The sequence below is a fragment of the Abramis brama genome (assembly GCF_963993115.1).
Source record: "Abramis brama genome assembly, chromosome: 6".
In the NCBI taxonomy this organism is placed as follows: Eukaryota; Metazoa; Chordata; class Actinopteri; order Cypriniformes; family Leuciscidae; genus Abramis; species Abramis brama.
This window is the reverse complement of record NC_139968.1, coordinates 40,612,839-40,630,546: the sequence shown is the minus strand read 5'-3', so window position 1 is coordinate 40,630,546 and position 17,708 is coordinate 40,612,839. Positions and strand designations below refer to the sequence as shown.

Below are 17,708 nucleotides of genomic sequence, written 5' to 3'. Positions count from 1 at the left end.
TGCTTTGTTTCCAATCAAGACTTAGAAAAACTAGTGCATGCTTTCATCACCAGCAGGGTGGATTATTGTAATGGACTCCTCACTGGCCTTCCCAAAAAGACCATAAGACATTTGCAGCTCATACAGAACGCTGCAGCCAGGATTCTTAGCAGAACCAGAAAATATGATCATATCACACCAGTCCTCAGGTCATTACACTGGCTGCCAGTTACTTATAGGATTGATTTTAAAGTATTATTACTAGTATATAAATCATTCAATTGCCTAGGACCTCAATACATTGCAGATATGCTCACGGAATACAAACCCAACAGATTACTCAGATCATTAGGATCACATCAGCTAGAAGTTCCAAGAGTTCACTCTAAGCAAGGAGAGTCTGCTTTTAGCTATTATGCCAGCCGCAGCTGGAACCAGCTTCCAGAGGAGATCAGATGTGCTCCTACTGTAGTCACATTCAAATCCAGACTCAAAACACATCTGTTTAACTATGCATTTAATGAATGAGCACTGTGTCACTGTTTGTCCGACTGTTTATACTGTGTCTTATTTTAGTCTTTATTCTAAACTGTTTTAATTATTTTTAGTTCTTTCTCGTTTCTTTATTTTAAACTGTTCTTTATTCTAAACTGTTTTAATTATTTTTAGTTCTTTCTTGTTTCTTTATTTTAAACTGTTTTGTATATTCTTATTTCTTCTGATTATTTTTAATAGTATGTAAAGCACTTTGAATTACCATTGTGTATGAAATGTGCTATATAAATAAACTTGCCTTGCCTTGCCTATTTCTTGGTATTTGCTTGTCGAAATTGCTAGCCAATTTTCATAATACATTTCACACAATTATACATTTATACCTTTATTATATTATTACTCATTATATGTTTTATATTATTATTAGTAATAATCAAAAAATAATTATTAAAATAATTAAATATATATATATTATTAGTAGTATTCTTATTATACTTTATTATATTATTATTTATACCTTTATTATATTATTACATTTACAATTATATTTAACTCTGCTGGCCATTGAGAGGACACTGGTCAAGTCACTGGAAAAGACGCCTAGATGGTACGACAGGGTCACAGAGCATGTTTTTTGAAAAGGAACGTCGAATTTACGTATGAATAAATGGACAATTTTTATTAAGTGGACTAATGCCGAACTAAGTCCTGTAACCTCAATCAATTCTGTTGTACAGCAGCTCTAAAAAGACAATAGTGCTGTTGTTCAGCTGAAGTCAGTTCAGTGTTGATTCAGTTCAGTTAATTTCATCAATTGTGAAATGAGATTATTTTAGCTATAAGGCAAAACAGTGATTACACTATTCTACTAAGATCATTTTTATGATGTAGGCCGAAAATGAGCTTCCCCTCTTTGAAAGACCAGCAGCCGCCACTGGTCCTGGCCTAAGATTTTGGGAATTGAAATTAATATACATATTTTAAGTGAAGTGTTTAACAATCAAGCTTTACAGTATATGTCAGATATGATTGCATTACATATTCTATAAATATATATTAGTTTGAACTTTGTGTTATTTGATTAGTTTGAAATGAAAATAACATTGGAACAAAACTAATTAAACTACATTGAGGGGGAAATTTATTTAAAGAATTTGATCATTATCTATATTTTAGAACAAAATGTATGCAGGGTTGAGGAGTGACTTGTAATGAAATTATGTTATTAAATTACAAAATTAATGTGATTGTATTTAGTTGTATTACTGAGGTAAAATGTGTAATTTGAAAAGAATGCCATGGTCAACAGTATCAAATGCAGCAGAAAGGTCCAGGAGGATGAGGAGGGAGGGAGAGCCAGCATCAGATGATATGAGCAGGTCATTTGTGACTCTAACGAAGGCAGTCTCTGTGCTGTGGGCACAGTGGCGGAACTAGAGTTTTATACATGGGGTGGCCAGGGGGTGGCCACACACACACAGTGGAAAAGCTTATGGAAGGAATTGGGTCACTCTGTTTGTGTCTATAAGTGTTGAACATCCAAAATATTTGCAGAAAACAAAGCTTAAGCACCAAGGAGATAAGATACCGTAGCATGTGTCTGTTATGTACTGCTGCGTTTATTTACAAAAAAACTCACATTTACAAAAAAAATTAAAGCTGCAAGCAGCATTTATCGGGGTTCAAGCAGTTAAGGCCTTTAAGCACAAAAGCATCAAAAGTTATTAGTTTTATTTAGCAAGCATCTAACCACTGACATAATAGATGAAAAAGACTATTTACAGCCAATACAGGCAATGTACCATAGGAAATATATGGTTTTAAAGCTTTTTTAACAGTTATAGCGCCACCTATGGTCCGATCTCCATAAAATTGCTTACTGTGACCTCAAATTGAACCCATACACATGTGTACTGAGTTTGGTGAAGATATCTCATTTACTTCTTGACTTATAGCCATTTTAGTAAAATAGGCTCCTCCCACAACAATTTACCACATTCTAGTATTATTTACTATGATTCTAGCATGATTGTGCTACAATAGTAATTGTTATATAAGTGATTTTTTAGTGTCTTATTGTTATATAAGTGATTTTTAGTGTATAATGAATGCAAAAGCATATGTGAGTAGACTTCATTAATAAGTAGAATGGCCAGCAGAGGGCAGTAGAAGACCAGTTATTGGCTCACTTTCACTTTAAACTTCATGATTTTCACCATTTTTCTGTACTAAAGCAAACCAGTTTTTCCATTTTAACTCCATAATGCATGTTTACACACACACACACACACACACACACACACACACACACACACAAAGACAAATGTTGTTGTTTTTTCAATGCTATTGGGATATGTCATTATGAAAATATATTTCAATGGTCTATAAACATTTCACAAAGTCTTTGTAAGCTATTAATCAGATTATTCAGAATTTATTTAGAAACCTAAGACTACACACACACATTATGTTGTAGATACAGATATTTGAAATATATGATGTGATCAAACTGTCAATACTAATACTTTAACAGATGGATTTTGAGTAAATGTAATTGTAAATGTTAAAATAGGGATTTTATAAAGTCTAAATATAAATTATAGAACAATATGACAAAATGACTATTTTAAACAGCAGGGGGCAGTAAAATACCACTTATTGGCTTAATATGCCATTAATTCATATCATTTTCACCTTTTTAACTGTTACAGAGGCAAATTTTGTCCGATCTGTCTGAAATTTTTCATCCTTGTTCAGGGTGATATTTCACACGTTCTGACTTGTTTTTAAGAAGGTCTGAGCATTGATTAAAGAGATATAGGCTTTCGGGGACACTTGGTAAAGGCCACATTTTGAAGTGAACCTATTATAGCTATCCAAATGAAGAAGTTCAACTTTTTCTGACAATTATTGTTCTAGTGAGTCCAGAGAATGGTTATGCGATAGTTTTTAACATTATGATATGAAAATTATATGATCAGACATGGAAAAGACCATTTACAGCCAATACAGGCAGTTTGCCATAGGAAATATATGGTTTAAAAGCCTTTTAACTGTTATAGCGCCACCTTTGGTCCGATCTCCATAAAATGTTGCATGCTTGTTAATGATGTTATGTCACATACGCTCACCAACTTTTGTGAAGTTATGAGTTTTCATTTAGGATTTATAGGCTTTTTAATGTATTTTGACACGCCCATTTTATAAATTACCCTATTACAGCCATCCAAATGCAAAAGTTCAACTTTTTTTTGATAATTATTGATCTAGAGAGTCCAGAGAATTGTCCTAGACTGGTCTGGTTCCGATCGGGCAAAAAACCTAGGACTAGTTCGCAAAAGTAGGTTTTTAACATATTAATGAATAATTAATGAACAGTTTGATTGACAGCAATGGTTCTTGAGGCAAAGTTGTTCAGGATGAGGAGATCTATCAAATGATATGCATATTGTGTGGATATTTGTAACACCACGTGATTACAGAGCCGTAAAACTCGTTAGCGCCAACTAGTGGCCGATTTCTTTCAAAATTCTTACAGACCTTTAGGGCCATGAGCCGAACATGCGCATTGAGTTTCGTTCCGATCGGCCTCCGTTAACCTTGTCTAATAGGTGCTCAAACTTCGTTGGCCGATGGCGGCCATGTTTTTTGAGATACGCCAATGTCCTCATACACATACATGGTACCTTGGACCAAGACACTGCATACCAATTTTCAAGTCAATCGGACTAACGGTCAGGTGGTTATAGCCTGTTTTATGTTTTTTTCATTTTATAGCGCCACCATGAGGCCAATCGTCGCGATTTTTTTACTGTGACCCCAGAGTAAGCTCATACACATGTGTACCAAGTTTGGTGAAGATACCTCATTTACATCGGGAGTTATAGCCATTTTAGTAAAATAGGCCCCTCCCACAACGTACGTTTTGGCGCCCCTTAGCGACCGTGAATCGAAATTTCCACTTTTTTTCGATAATTATTGATATTCAGTCTCCAGAGAACATTTCTGCACTAGTTTGGTTCCAATCGGGCAAAAAACCAGGGACTAGTTCGCAAAAGTAGATTTTTGATAAAATTCAAAATGGCGGAAAATCTATCATGGCGGAAATGAAATCGGAGATATACATTTTGTTCGTCAGGCGTCCAGCTTTCCAATGATATAAGACACTTGAGTCTACGACATACGGTCTAGGAGTTATGAGCAGTTTCGCGCTTTTGGTTGTTATAGCGCCACCTATGGGCCAATCGGGGTCATAATCTCTGAACCTTTCCTCGATTTTTGTACTACCATCTGTCAAAGTTTCAAAGTTCCAGCTCTTACGGTTTGGGCTGCACGATGCGTTTTACGGCGGAATAATAATAATAATAATAATTAAAGCTGCAAGCAGCATTTATCGGGGTTCAAGCATTTAAGGCCTTTAAGCACATAAGCATTTAAGACATTAAGGTTTATTTAGAAAGCTTTTAACCACTGAAATAATAGATTGAAAAGTCCATTTACAGCCAATACAGGCAATTTACCATAGGAAATATGTGGTTTTAAAGCTTTTTAACAGTTATAGTGCCACCTTTGGTCCGATGTCCATAAAATTTGGCATGCTTGTTAATGATGTTATGTGACATATGCTCACCAATTTTTGTGAAGTTTTGAGTTTTCATTTAGGATTTATAGGCTTTTTAGTGTATTTTGCCACGCCCATTTTATAAATGACCCTATTACAGCCATCCAAATGCAAAAGTTCAACTTTTTTTTGATAATTATTGATCTAGAGAGTCCAGAGAATTGTTCTAGACTGGTTTGGTTCCGATTGGGCAAAAAACCTAGGACTAGTTCGCAAAAGTAAGTTTTTAACATGTTTGCGAATATTAAATGAACGGTTTGATTGACAGCAATGGTTCTTGAGGCAAAGTTGTTCAGTATGAGGAGATCTATCAACTGATATGCATATTGTGTGGATGTATGCAACACCACGTGATTACAGAGCCGAAAAAACTCGTTAGCGCCAACTAGTGGCCGATTTCTTTCAAAATTCTTACAGACCTCTTGGGCCATGAGTCGAACATGCCCATCGAGTTTCGTTCCGATCAGCCTCCGTTAACCTTGTCTAATAGGTGCTCAAACTTCATTAGCCGATGGCGGCCATGTTTTTTGAGATACGTCAATGTCCTCATAGGCATACATGGCACCTTGGACCAAGACACTGCATACCAATTTTCAAGTCAATCGGACAAACGGTCAGGTGGTTATAGCCCTTTTCATGTTTTTTTCAAGTTATAGCGCCACCTACTGTTCAATCGTCGCGATTTTTTTACTGTGACCTCAAATTGAACTATTACACATGTGTACCGAGTTTTGTGAAGATACCTCATTTATTTCTCGAGTTATAGCCGTTTTAGTAAAATAGGCTCCTCCCACAACGTACGTTTTGGCGCCCCCTAGCGACCGTGAATCGAAATTTCAACTTTTTTTCGATAATTATTGATAGTCAGACTCCAGAGAACATTTCTGCACTGGTTTGGTTCCAATCGGACGAAAAACCTAGGACTAGTTCGCAAAAGTAGGTTTTTGAGAAAATTCAAAATGGCGGAAAATTTTCCCAGGCGGAAATGAAATCGGAGATATACGTTTTGACCGTCTTGAGCCAAGGATTACAGTGATATAAGACACTTGATTCTATGACAAACCGTCTAGGAGTTATGGCTGATTTCATACTTTTGCTTGCTATAGCGCCACCTATTGACCAATCGGGGTCATACTTTGATAGGTTCTCCCCAAATTGAGGACTACCATTTGGCTGAGTTTCAAGTCTCCAGCATTTACGGTTTGGGCTGCACGATGCGTTTTAGGGGAAAATAATAATAATAAAAATCAGAGCAATTACAATAGGGTTTCAGCACTTCGTGCTTGAACCCCTAATAATAATTAAAGCTGCAAGCAGCATTTATCGGGGTTCAAGCATTTAAGGCCTTTAAGCACATAAGCATTTAAGACATTAAGATTTATTTAGAAAGCTTTTAACCACTGAAATAATAGATTGAAAAGTCCATTTACAGCCAATACAGGCAATTTACCATAGGAAATATATGATTTTAAAGCTTTTTAACAGTTATAGCGCCACCTATCGTCCGATCTCCATAGAATTTTTCATGCTTGTTAATGATGTTATGTCACATATGCTGACCAATTTTTGTGAAGTTCTGAGTTTTTATTTAGGATTTATAGGCTTTTTAATGTATTTTGACACGCCCATTTTATAAATTACCCTATTACAGCCATCCAAATGCAAAAGTTCAACTTTTTTTTTGATAATTATTGATCTAGAGAGTCCAGAGAATTGTCCTAGACTGGTCTGGTTCCGATCGGGCGAAAAACCTAGGACTAGTTTGCAAAAGTAGGTTTTTAACATATTCATGAATATTTATTGAACTGTTTGATTGACAGCAATAGTTCTAGAGGCAAAGTTGTTCAGCATGAGCAGATCTATCATATGATATGCATTTTGTGACAATAAGTGTAACACCACGTGATTACAGAGCCGTAAAACTCGTTAGCGCCAACTAGTGGCCGATTTCTTTTAAAATTCTTACAGACCTCTAGGGCCATGAGCCGAACATGCCCATTGAGTTTCGTTTCGATCGGCCTCCGTTAACCTTGTCTAATAGGTGCTCAAACTTCATTGGCCGATGGCGGCCATGTTTTTTGAGATACGCCAATGTCCTCATACACATACATGGCACCTTGGACCAAGACACTGCATACCAATTTTCAAGTCAATCGGACTAACGGTCAGGTGGTTATAGCCTGATTTATGTTTTTTTCATGTTATAGCGCCACCATGAGGCCAATCGTCGCGATTTTTTTACTGTGACCCCAGATTGAACTCATACACATGTGTACCAAGTTTGGTGAAGATACCTCATTTACTTCGGGAGTTATAGCCATTTTAATAAAATAGGCCCCTCCCACAACGTACGTTCTGGCGCCCCTTAGCGACCGTGAATCGAAATTTCAACTTTTTTTCGATAATTATTGATATTCAGTCTCCAGAGAACATTTCTGCACTGGTTTGGTACCAATCGGGTAAAAAACCAGGGACTAGTTCGCAAAAGTAGGTTTTTGACAAAATTCAAAATGGCGGAAAATCTATCATGGCGGAAATGAAATCGGAGATATACGTTTTGTTCGTCAGGCGTCCAGCTTTCCAATGATATAAGACACTTGAGTCTACGACATACGGTCTAGGAGTTATGAGCAGTTTCGCGCTTTTGGTTGTTATAGCGCCACCTATGGGCCAATCGGGGTCATAATCTCTGAACCTTTCCTCGATTTTTGTACTACCATCTGGCAAAGTTTCAAAGTTCCAGCTCTTACGGTTTGGGCTGCACGATGCGTTTTACGGCAGAATAATAATAATAATAATAATAATTAAAGCTGCAAGCAGCATTTATCGGGGTTCAAGCATTTAAGGCCTTTAAGCACATAAGCATTTAAGACATTACGTTTTATTTAACAAGCTTTTAACCACTGAAATTATAGATGGAAAAATCCATTTACAGCCAATATAGGCAATTTACCATAGGAAATATGTAGTTTTAAAACTTTTTGCCAGTTATAGCGCCACCTATGGTCCGATCTACATGAAATTTTGCATGCTTGTTTAGAATGTTATGGCACATATGCTCACCCATTTTCGTGAAGTTCTGAGTTTTCGTTTAGGATTTATAGGCTTCTGAGTGCATTTTGCCACGCCCATTTTCTTTATGACCCAATTATACCCATGCGAAAAATGCAAAAGTTCAACTTTTTTTCGATAATTATTGATCTAGAGAGTCCAGAGAATTGTCCTAGACTGGTCTGGTTCTGATCGGGCGAAAAACCAGGGACTAGTTCGCAAAAGTAGGTTTTTAACATATTCATGAATATTTAATGAACAGTTTGATTGACAGTGATGGTTCTTGAGGCAAAGTTGTTCAGCATGAGCAGATCTATCAGATGATATGCATTTTGTGATGATAAGTGTAACACCACGTGATTACAGAGCCTTAAAACTCGTTAGCGCCAACTAGTGGCCGATTTCTTTCAAAATTCTTACAGACCTCTAGGGGCTTGAGCCGAACATGCCCATCGAGTTTCGCTCCGATCGGACGTCGTTAACGGTGCTCAAACCTCATTGGCCAATGGCGGCCATGTTTTTTGAGATACGCCAATATCCTTTTAGACATACATGGCCCCTTGGGCCAAGACACTGCATACCAAATTTCAAGTCATTCGGAAAAACGGTCAGTTGTCTATATGTTTTTATTTGTTTTATAGCGCCACCATGTGGCCAATCGACGCAATTTTTTACTGTGACCTCAGATTGACCTCTTACACATGTGTACCAAGTTTGGTGAAGTTTACTTAATTACTTCTTGAGTTATAGCCATTTTAGTAAAATAGGCTCCTCCCACAACGTTAATTTTGCACCCCCTAGCGACCATTAATCGAAATTTCAACTTTTTTTCGATAATTATTGATCTTCAGACTCCAGAGAACAATTCCGCACTGGTTTGGTTCCGATCGGGCGAAAAACCAGGGACTAGTTCGCAAAAGTAGGTTTTTGACAAAATTCAAAATGGCGAAAAATCTATCATGGCGGAAATGAAATCGGAGATATACGTTTTTTTCTTCAGAAGCTCTGGATTTCAATGATATAAGACACTTGAAGCTACGCCTTACGGTCTGGGAGTTCTGAGCAGTTTTGCGCTTTTGATTGCTATAGCGCCACCTATGGGCCGATTGGGCTGAGTCCGTGTATCTGAGTAGCGAGCAATAGTACTACCATCTGGCAAAGTTTCAAGTCTCTAGGTCTTACGGTTTGGGCTGCACGATGCGTTTTATGGCGGAAAAATAATAATAATAAAAATCAGGACGATTACAATAGGGTTTCAGCACTTCGTGCTTGAACCCCTAATAATAATAATTAAAGCTGCAAGCAGCATTTATCGGGGTTCAAGCATTTAAGGCCTTTAAGCACATAAGCATTTAAGACATTACGTTTTATTTAACAAGCTTTTAACCACTGAAATTATAGATGGAAAAATCCATTTACAGCCAATATAGGCAATTTACCATAGGAAATATGTAGTTTTAAAACTTTTTGCCAGTTATAGCGCCACCTATGGTCCGATCTACATGAAATTTTGCATGCTTGTTTAGAATGTTATGGCACATATGCTCACCCATTTTCGTGAAGTTCTGAGTTTTCGTTTAGGATTTATAGGCTTCTGAGTGCATTTTGCCACGCCCATTTTCTTTATGACCCAATTATACCCATGCGAAAAATGCAAAAGTTCAACTTTTTTTCGATAATTATTGATCTAGAGAGTCCAGAGAATTGTCCTAGACTGGTCTGGTTCTGATCAGGCGAAAAACCAGGGACTAGTTCGCAAAAGTAGGTTTTTAACATATTCATGAATATTTAATGAACAGTTTGATTGACAGTGATGGTTCTTGAGGCAAAGTTGTTCAGCATGAGCAGATCTATCAGATGATATGCATTTTGTGATGATAAGTGTAACACCACGTGATTACAGAGCCTTAAAACTCGTTAGCGCCAACTAGTGGCCGATTTCTTTCAAAATTCTTACAGACCTCTAGGGGCTTGAGCCGAACATGCCCATCGAGTTTCGCTCCGATCGGACGTCGTTAACGGTGCTCAAACCTCATTGGCCAATGGCGGCCATGTTTTTTGAGATACGCCAATATCCTTTTAGACATACATGGCCCCTTGGGCCAAGACACTGCATACCAAATTTCAAGTCATTCGGAAAAACGGTCAGTTGTCTATATGTTTTTATTTGTTTTATAGCGCCACCATGTGGCCAATCGACGCAATTTTTTTACTGTGACCTCAGATTGACCTCTTACACATGTCTACCAAGTTTGGTGAAGTTTACTTAATTACTTCTTGAGTTATAGCCATTTTAGTAAAATAGGCTCCTCCCACAACGTTAATTTTGCACCCCCTAGCGACCATTAATCGAAATTTCAACTTTTTTTCGATAATTATTGATCTTCAGACTCCAGAGAACAATTCCGCACTGGTTTGGTTCCGATCGGGCGAAAAACCAGGGACTAGTTCGCAAAAGTAGGTTTTTGACAAAATTCAAAATGGCGAAAAATCTATCATGGCGGAAATGAAATCGGAGATATACGTTTTTTTCTTCAGAAGCTCTGGATTTCAATGATATAAGACACTTGAAGCTACGCCTTACGGTCTGGGAGTTCTGAGCAGTTTTGCGCTTTTGATTGCTATAGCGCCACCTATGGGCCGATTGGGCTGAGTCCGTGTATCTGAGTAGCGAGCAATAGTACTACCATCTGGCAAAGTTTCAAGTCTCTAGGTCTTACGGTTTGGGCTGCACGATGCGTTTTATGGCGGAAAAATAATAATAATAAAAATCAGGACGATTACAATAGGGTTTCAGCACTTCGTGCTTGAACCCCTAATAATTAAAGCTGCAAGCAGCATTTATCGGGGTTCAAGCTATTAAGGCCTTTAAGGGTTTTTAAGCACAAAAGCATCAAAAGTTATCAGGTTTTATTTAGCAAGCATGTAACCACTGACATAATAGATGGAAAAGACCATTTACAGCCAATACAGGCAATGTACCATAGGAAATATATGGTTTTAAAGCTTTTTAACAGTTATAGCGCCACCTATAGTCCGATCTCCATAAAATTTGGCATGCTTGTTAATGATGTTATGTCACATATGCTCACCAATTTTTGTGAGGTTCTGAGTTTTCATTTAGGATTTATAGGCTTTTTAGTGTATTTTGCCACGCCCATTTTATAAATGACCCTATTACAGCCATCCAAATGCAAAAGTTCAACTTTTTTTTGATAGTTTTTGATCTAGAGAGTCCAGAGAATTGTCCTAGACTGGTCTGGTTCCAATCGTGCGAAAAACCTAGGACTAGTTCGCAAAAGTAGGTTTTTAACATGTTTGCGAATATTTAATGAACGGTTTGATTGACAGCAATGGTCCTTGAGGCAAAGTTGTTCAGGATGAGGAGATCTATCAAATGATATGCATATTGTGTGGATATTTGTAACACCACGTGATTACAGAGCTGTAAAACTCGTTAGCGCCAACTAGTGGCCGATTTCTTTCAAAATTGTTACAGACCTCTATGGCCTTGAGTCGAACATGCCCATCGAGTTTCGTTCCGATCGGCCTCCGTTAACCTTGTCTAATAGGTGCTCAAAATTCATTGGCCGATGGCGGCCATGTTTTTCGAGATACGCCAATGTCCTCATACACATACATGGCACCTTGGACCAAGACACTGCATGCCAATTTTCAAGTCAATCGGACTAATGGTCAGGTGGTTATAGCCTGTTTTATGTTTTTTTCATGTTATAGCGCCACCATGTGGCCAATTGCCGCGGTTTTTTTACTGTGACCTCAGATTGACCTCTTACACATGTGTACCAAGTTTGGTGAAGATACCTCATTTACTTCTGGAGTTATAGCCATTTTAGTAAAATAGGCCCCTCCCACAACGTACGTTTTGGCGCCCCTTACCGTCCGTGAGTCGAAATTTCAACTTTTTTTCGATAGTTTTTGATAATCAGACTCTAGAGAACATTTCTGCACTGGTTTGGTTCCGATCGGGCGAAAAACCTAGGACTAGTTCGCAAAAGTATGTTTTTGACAAAATTCAAAATGGCGGAAAATCTATCATGGCGGAAATGAAATCGGAGATATACGTTTTGTTCGTCAGGCGTCCAGCTTTCCAATGATATAAGACACTTGAGTCTACGTCATACGGTCTAGTAGTTATGAGCAGTTTCGCGCTTTTGGTTGCTATAGCGCCACCTATGGGCCAATCGGGGTCATACTTTGATAGGTTCTCCCCAAATTGAGGACTACCATTTGGTCAAGTTTCAAGGTTCCAGCTCTTACGGTTTGGTCTGCACGATGCGTTTTAGGGGAAAATAATAATAATAATAATAATAATTAAAGCTGCAAGCAGCATTTATCGGGGTTCAAGCATTTAAGGCCTTTAAACACATAAGCATTTAAGACATTAAGATTTATTTAGAAAGCTTTGAACCACTGAAATAATAGATGGAAAAGTCCATTTACAGCCAATACAGGAAATTTACCATAGGAAATATATGGTTTTCAAAGCTTTTTAACAGTTATAGCGCCACCTATGGTCCGATCTCCATAAAAATTTCCATGCTTCTTTAGCATGTTATTTCACATATGCCCATCAATTTTTGTGAAGTTCTGAGTTTTTATTTAGGCTTTATAGACGTTTGAGTGTATTTGGACATGCCTATTTTATAAATGATCCTCTTATAGCCAACCAAAAGCAAAATTTTAACTTTTTTTTGATAATTATTGATCTAGAGAGTCCAGAGAATTGTCCTAGACTGGTCTGGTTCCGATCGGGCGAAAAACCAGGGACTAGTTCGCAAAAGTAGGTTTTTAACATATTCGTGAATAATTAATAAACTGTTTGATTGACAGCAATGGTTCTAGAGGCAAAGTTGTTCAGCATGAGCAGGTCTATCAAATGATATGCATTTTGTGATGATAAGTGTAACACCACGTGATTACAGAGCCATAAAACTCGTTAGCGCCAACTAGTGGCCGATTTCTTTCAAAATTCTTACAGACCTCTAGGGCCATGAGTCGAACATGCCCACCGAGTTTTGTTCCGATCGGCCTCCGTTAACCTTGTCTAATAGGTGCTCAAACTTCATTGGCCGATGGCGGCCATGTTTTTTGAGATACACCAATGTCCTCATAGATATACATGACAGCTTGGACCAAGACACTGCATACCAATTTTCAAGTCAATCGGACTAACGGTCAGGTGGTTACAGCCTGATTTATATTTTTTTAATGTTATAGCGCCACCATGTGGCCAATCGCCGCAATCTTTATACTATGACCTCAGATTGACCTCTTAAACAGGTGTACCGAGTTTGGTGAAGATACCTCATTTACTTCTGGAGTTATAGCCATTTTAGTAAAATAGGCACCGCCTTCTTCAAACATTTTGGCGCCCCTTAGTGACCGTCAATCGAAATTTCAACTTTTTTTCGATAATTATTGATATTCTGACTCCAGAGAACATTTCTGCACTGGTTTGGTTCCGATCGGACACAAAACCAGGGACTAGTTCGCAAAAGTAGGTTTTGGACATAATTCAAAATGGCGGAAAATTTGCATACCGGAAATGAAATCCTTGAGGCCTTTTTTGTTCAGCTTGACCCAAGGATTCCAATGATATAAGACACTTGAGTCTGTGACAAACGGTTAATGAGATTTAAGCAAAAATATGATTTTTTTTTGTTTTTTGCACTGTAGCGCCACCTATGGGCCAATCGGGGTCATATTTTGATAACCTCTCCTCGATTTTTGTACTACCAACTGGCAAAGTTTCAAGTCTCTAGCACTTACGGTTTGGGCTGCACGATGCGTTTTACGGCAGAAGAAAAATAATAATAATAATTAAAGCTGCAAGCAGCATTTATCGGGGTTCAAGCATTTAAGGCCTTTAAGCACATAAGCATTTAAGACATTACGTTTTATTTAACAAGCTTTTAACCACTGAAATTATAGATGGAAAAATCCATTTACAGCCAATATAGGCAATTTACCATAGGAAATATGTAGTTTTAAAACTTTTTGCCAGTTATAGCGCCACCTATGGTCCGATCTACATGAAATTTTGCATGCTTGTTTAGAATGTTATGGCACATATGCTCACCCATTTTCGTGAAGTTCTGAGTTTTCGTTTAGGATTTATAGGCTTCTGAGTGCATTTTGCCACGCCCATTTTCTTTATGACCCAATTATACCCATGCGAAAAATGCAAAAGTTCAACTTTTTTTCGATAATTATTGATCTAGAGAGTCCAGAGAATTGTCCTAGACTGGTCTGGTTCTGATCAGGCGAAAAACCAGGGACTAGTTCGCAAAAGTAGGTTTTTAACATATTCATGAATATTTAATGAACAGTTTGATTGACAGTGATGGTTCTTGAGGCAAAGTTGTTCAGCATGAGCAGATCTATCAGATGATATGCATTTTGTGATGATAAGTGTAACACCACGTGATTACAGAGCCTTAAAACTCGTTAGCGCCAACTAGTGGCCGATTTCTTTCAAAATTCTTACAGACCTCTAGGGGCTTGAGCCGAACATGCCCATCGAGTTTCGCTCCGATCGGACGTCGTTAACGGTGCTCAAACCTCATTGGCCAATGGCGGCCATGTTTTTTGAGATACGCCAATATCCTTTTAGACATACATGGCCCCTTGGGCCAAGACACTGCATACCAAATTTCAAGTCATTCGGAAAAACGGTCAGTTGTCTATATGTTTTTATTTGTTTTATAGCGCCACCATGTGGCCAATCGACGCAATTTTTTTACTGTGACCTCAGATTGACCTCTTACACATGTCTACCAAGTTTGGTGAAGTTTACTTAATTACTTCTTGAGTTATAGCCATTTTAGTAAAATAGGCTCCTCCCACAACGTTAATTTTGCACCCCCTAGCGACCATTAATCGAAATTTCAACTTTTTTTCGATAATTATTGATCTTCAGACTCCAGAGAACAATTCCGCACTGGTTTGGTTCCGATCGGGCGAAAAACCAGGGACTAGTTCGCAAAAGTAGGTTTTTGACAAAATTCAAAATGGCGAAAAATCTATCATGGCGGAAATGAAATCGGAGATATACGTTTTTTTCTTCAGAAGCTCTGGATTTCAATGATATAAGACACTTGAAGCTACGCCTTACGGTCTGGGAGTTCTGAGCAGTTTTGCGCTTTTGATTGCTATAGCGCCACCTATGGGCCGATTGGGCTGAGTCCGTGTATCTGAGTAGCGAGCAATAGTACTACCATCTGGCAAAGTTTCAAGTCTCTAGGTCTTACGGTTTGGGCTGCACGATGCGTTTTATGGCGGAAAAATAATAATAATAAAAATCAGGACGATTACAATAGGGTTTCAGCACTTCGTGCTTGAACCCCTAATAATTAAAGCTGCAAGCAGCATTTATCGGGGTTCAAGCTATTAAGGCCTTTAAGGGTTTTTAAGCACAAAAGCATCAAAAGTTATCAGGTTTTATTTAGCAAGCATGTAACCACTGACATAATAGATGGAAAAGACCATTTACAGCCAATACAGGCAATGTACCATAGGAAATATATGGTTTTAAAGCTTTTTAACAGTTATAGCGCCACCTATAGTCCGATCTCCATAAAATTTGGCATGCTTGTTAATGATGTTATGTCACATATGCTCACCAATTTTTGTGAGGTTCTGAGTTTTCATTTAGGATTTATAGGCTTTTTAGTGTATTTTGCCACGCCCATTTTATAAATGACCCTATTACAGCCATCCAAATGCAAAAGTTCAACTTTTTTTTGATAGTTTTTGATCTAGAGAGTCCAGAGAATTGTCCTAGACTGGTCTGGTTCCAATCGTGCGAAAAACCTAGGACTAGTTCGCAAAAGTAGGTTTTTAACATGTTTGCGAATATTTAATGAACGGTTTGATTGACAGCAATGGTCCTTGAGGCAAAGTTGTTCAGGATGAGGAGATCTATCAAATGATATGCATATTGTGTGGATATTTGTAACACCACGTGATTACAGAGCTGTAAAACTCGTTAGCGCCAACTAGTGGCCGATTTCTTTCAAAATTGTTACAGACCTCTATGGCCTTGAGTCGAACATGCCCATCGAGTTTCGTTCCGATCGGCCTCCGTTAACCTTGTCTAATAGGTGCTCAAAATTCATTGGCCGATGGCGGCCATGTTTTTCGAGATACGCCAATGTCCTCATACACATACATGGCACCTTGGACCAAGACACTGCATGCCAATTTTCAAGTCAATCGGACTAATGGTCAGGTGGTTATAGCCTGTTTTATGTTTTTTTCATGTTATAGCGCCACCATGTGGCCAATTGCCGCGGTTTTTTTACTGTGACCTCAGATTGACCTCTTACACATGTGTACCAAGTTTGGTGAAGATACCTCATTTACTTCTGGAGTTATAGCCATTTTAGTAAAATAGGCCCCTCCCACAACGTACGTTTTGGCGCCCCTTACCGTCCGTGAGTCGAAATTTCAACTTTTTTTCGATAGTTTTTGATAATCAGACTCTAGAGAACATTTCTGCACTGGTTTGGTTCCGATCGGGCGAAAAACCTAGGACTAGTTCGCAAAAGTATGTTTTTGACAAAATTCAAAATGGCGGAAAATCTATCATGGCGGAAATGAAATCGGAGATATACGTTTTGTTCGTCAGGCGTCCAGCTTTCCAATGATATAAGACACTTGAGTCTACGTCATACGGTCTAGTAGTTATGAGCAGTTTCGCGCTTTTGGTTGCTATAGCGCCACCTATGGGCCAATCGGGGTCATACTTTGATAGGTTCTCCCCAAATTGAGGACTACCATTTGGTCAAGTTTCAAGGTTCCAGCTCTTACGGTTTGGTCTGCACGATGCGTTTTAGGGGAAAATAATAATAATAATAATAATAATTAAAGCTGCAAGCAGCATTTATCGGGGTTCAAGCATTTAAGGCCTTTAAACACATAAGCATTTAAGACATTAAGATTTATTTAGAAAGCTTTGAACCACTGAAATAATAGATGGAAAAGTCCATTTACAGCCAATACAGGAAATTTACCATAGGAAATATATGGTTTTCAAAGCTTTTTAACAGTTATAGCGCCACCTATGGTCCGATCTCCATAAAAATTTCCATGCTTCTTTAGCATGTTATTTCACATATGCCCATCAATTTTTGTGAAGTTCTGAGTTTTTATTTAGGCTTTATAGACGTTTGAGTGTATTTGGACATGCCTATTTTATAAATGATCCTCTTATAGCCAACCAAAAGCAAAATTTTAACTTTTTTTTGATAATTATTGATCTAGAGAGTCCAGAGAATTGTCCTAGACTGGTCTGGTTCCGATCGGGCGAAAAACCAGGGACTAGTTCGCAAAAGTAGGTTTTTAACATATTCGTGAATAATTAATAAACTGTTTGATTGACAGCAATGGTTCTAGAGGCAAAGTTGTTCAGCATGAGCAGGTCTATCAAATGATATGCATTTTGTGATGATAAGTGTAACACCACGTGATTACAGAGCCATAAAACTCGTTAGCGCCAACTAGTGGCCGATTTCTTTCAAAATTCTTACAGACCTCT

General features: G+C 38.1%; 1 long non-coding RNA gene across 4 annotated transcripts in view; it reads right to left on the bottom strand.

Annotated features, from left to right (window-relative positions):
- LOC311084241 overlaps nt 1-17,708 on the bottom strand; it is a 529,672-nt gene that overhangs the window by 297,169 nt on the left and 214,795 nt on the right. The window lies entirely within an intron of this gene.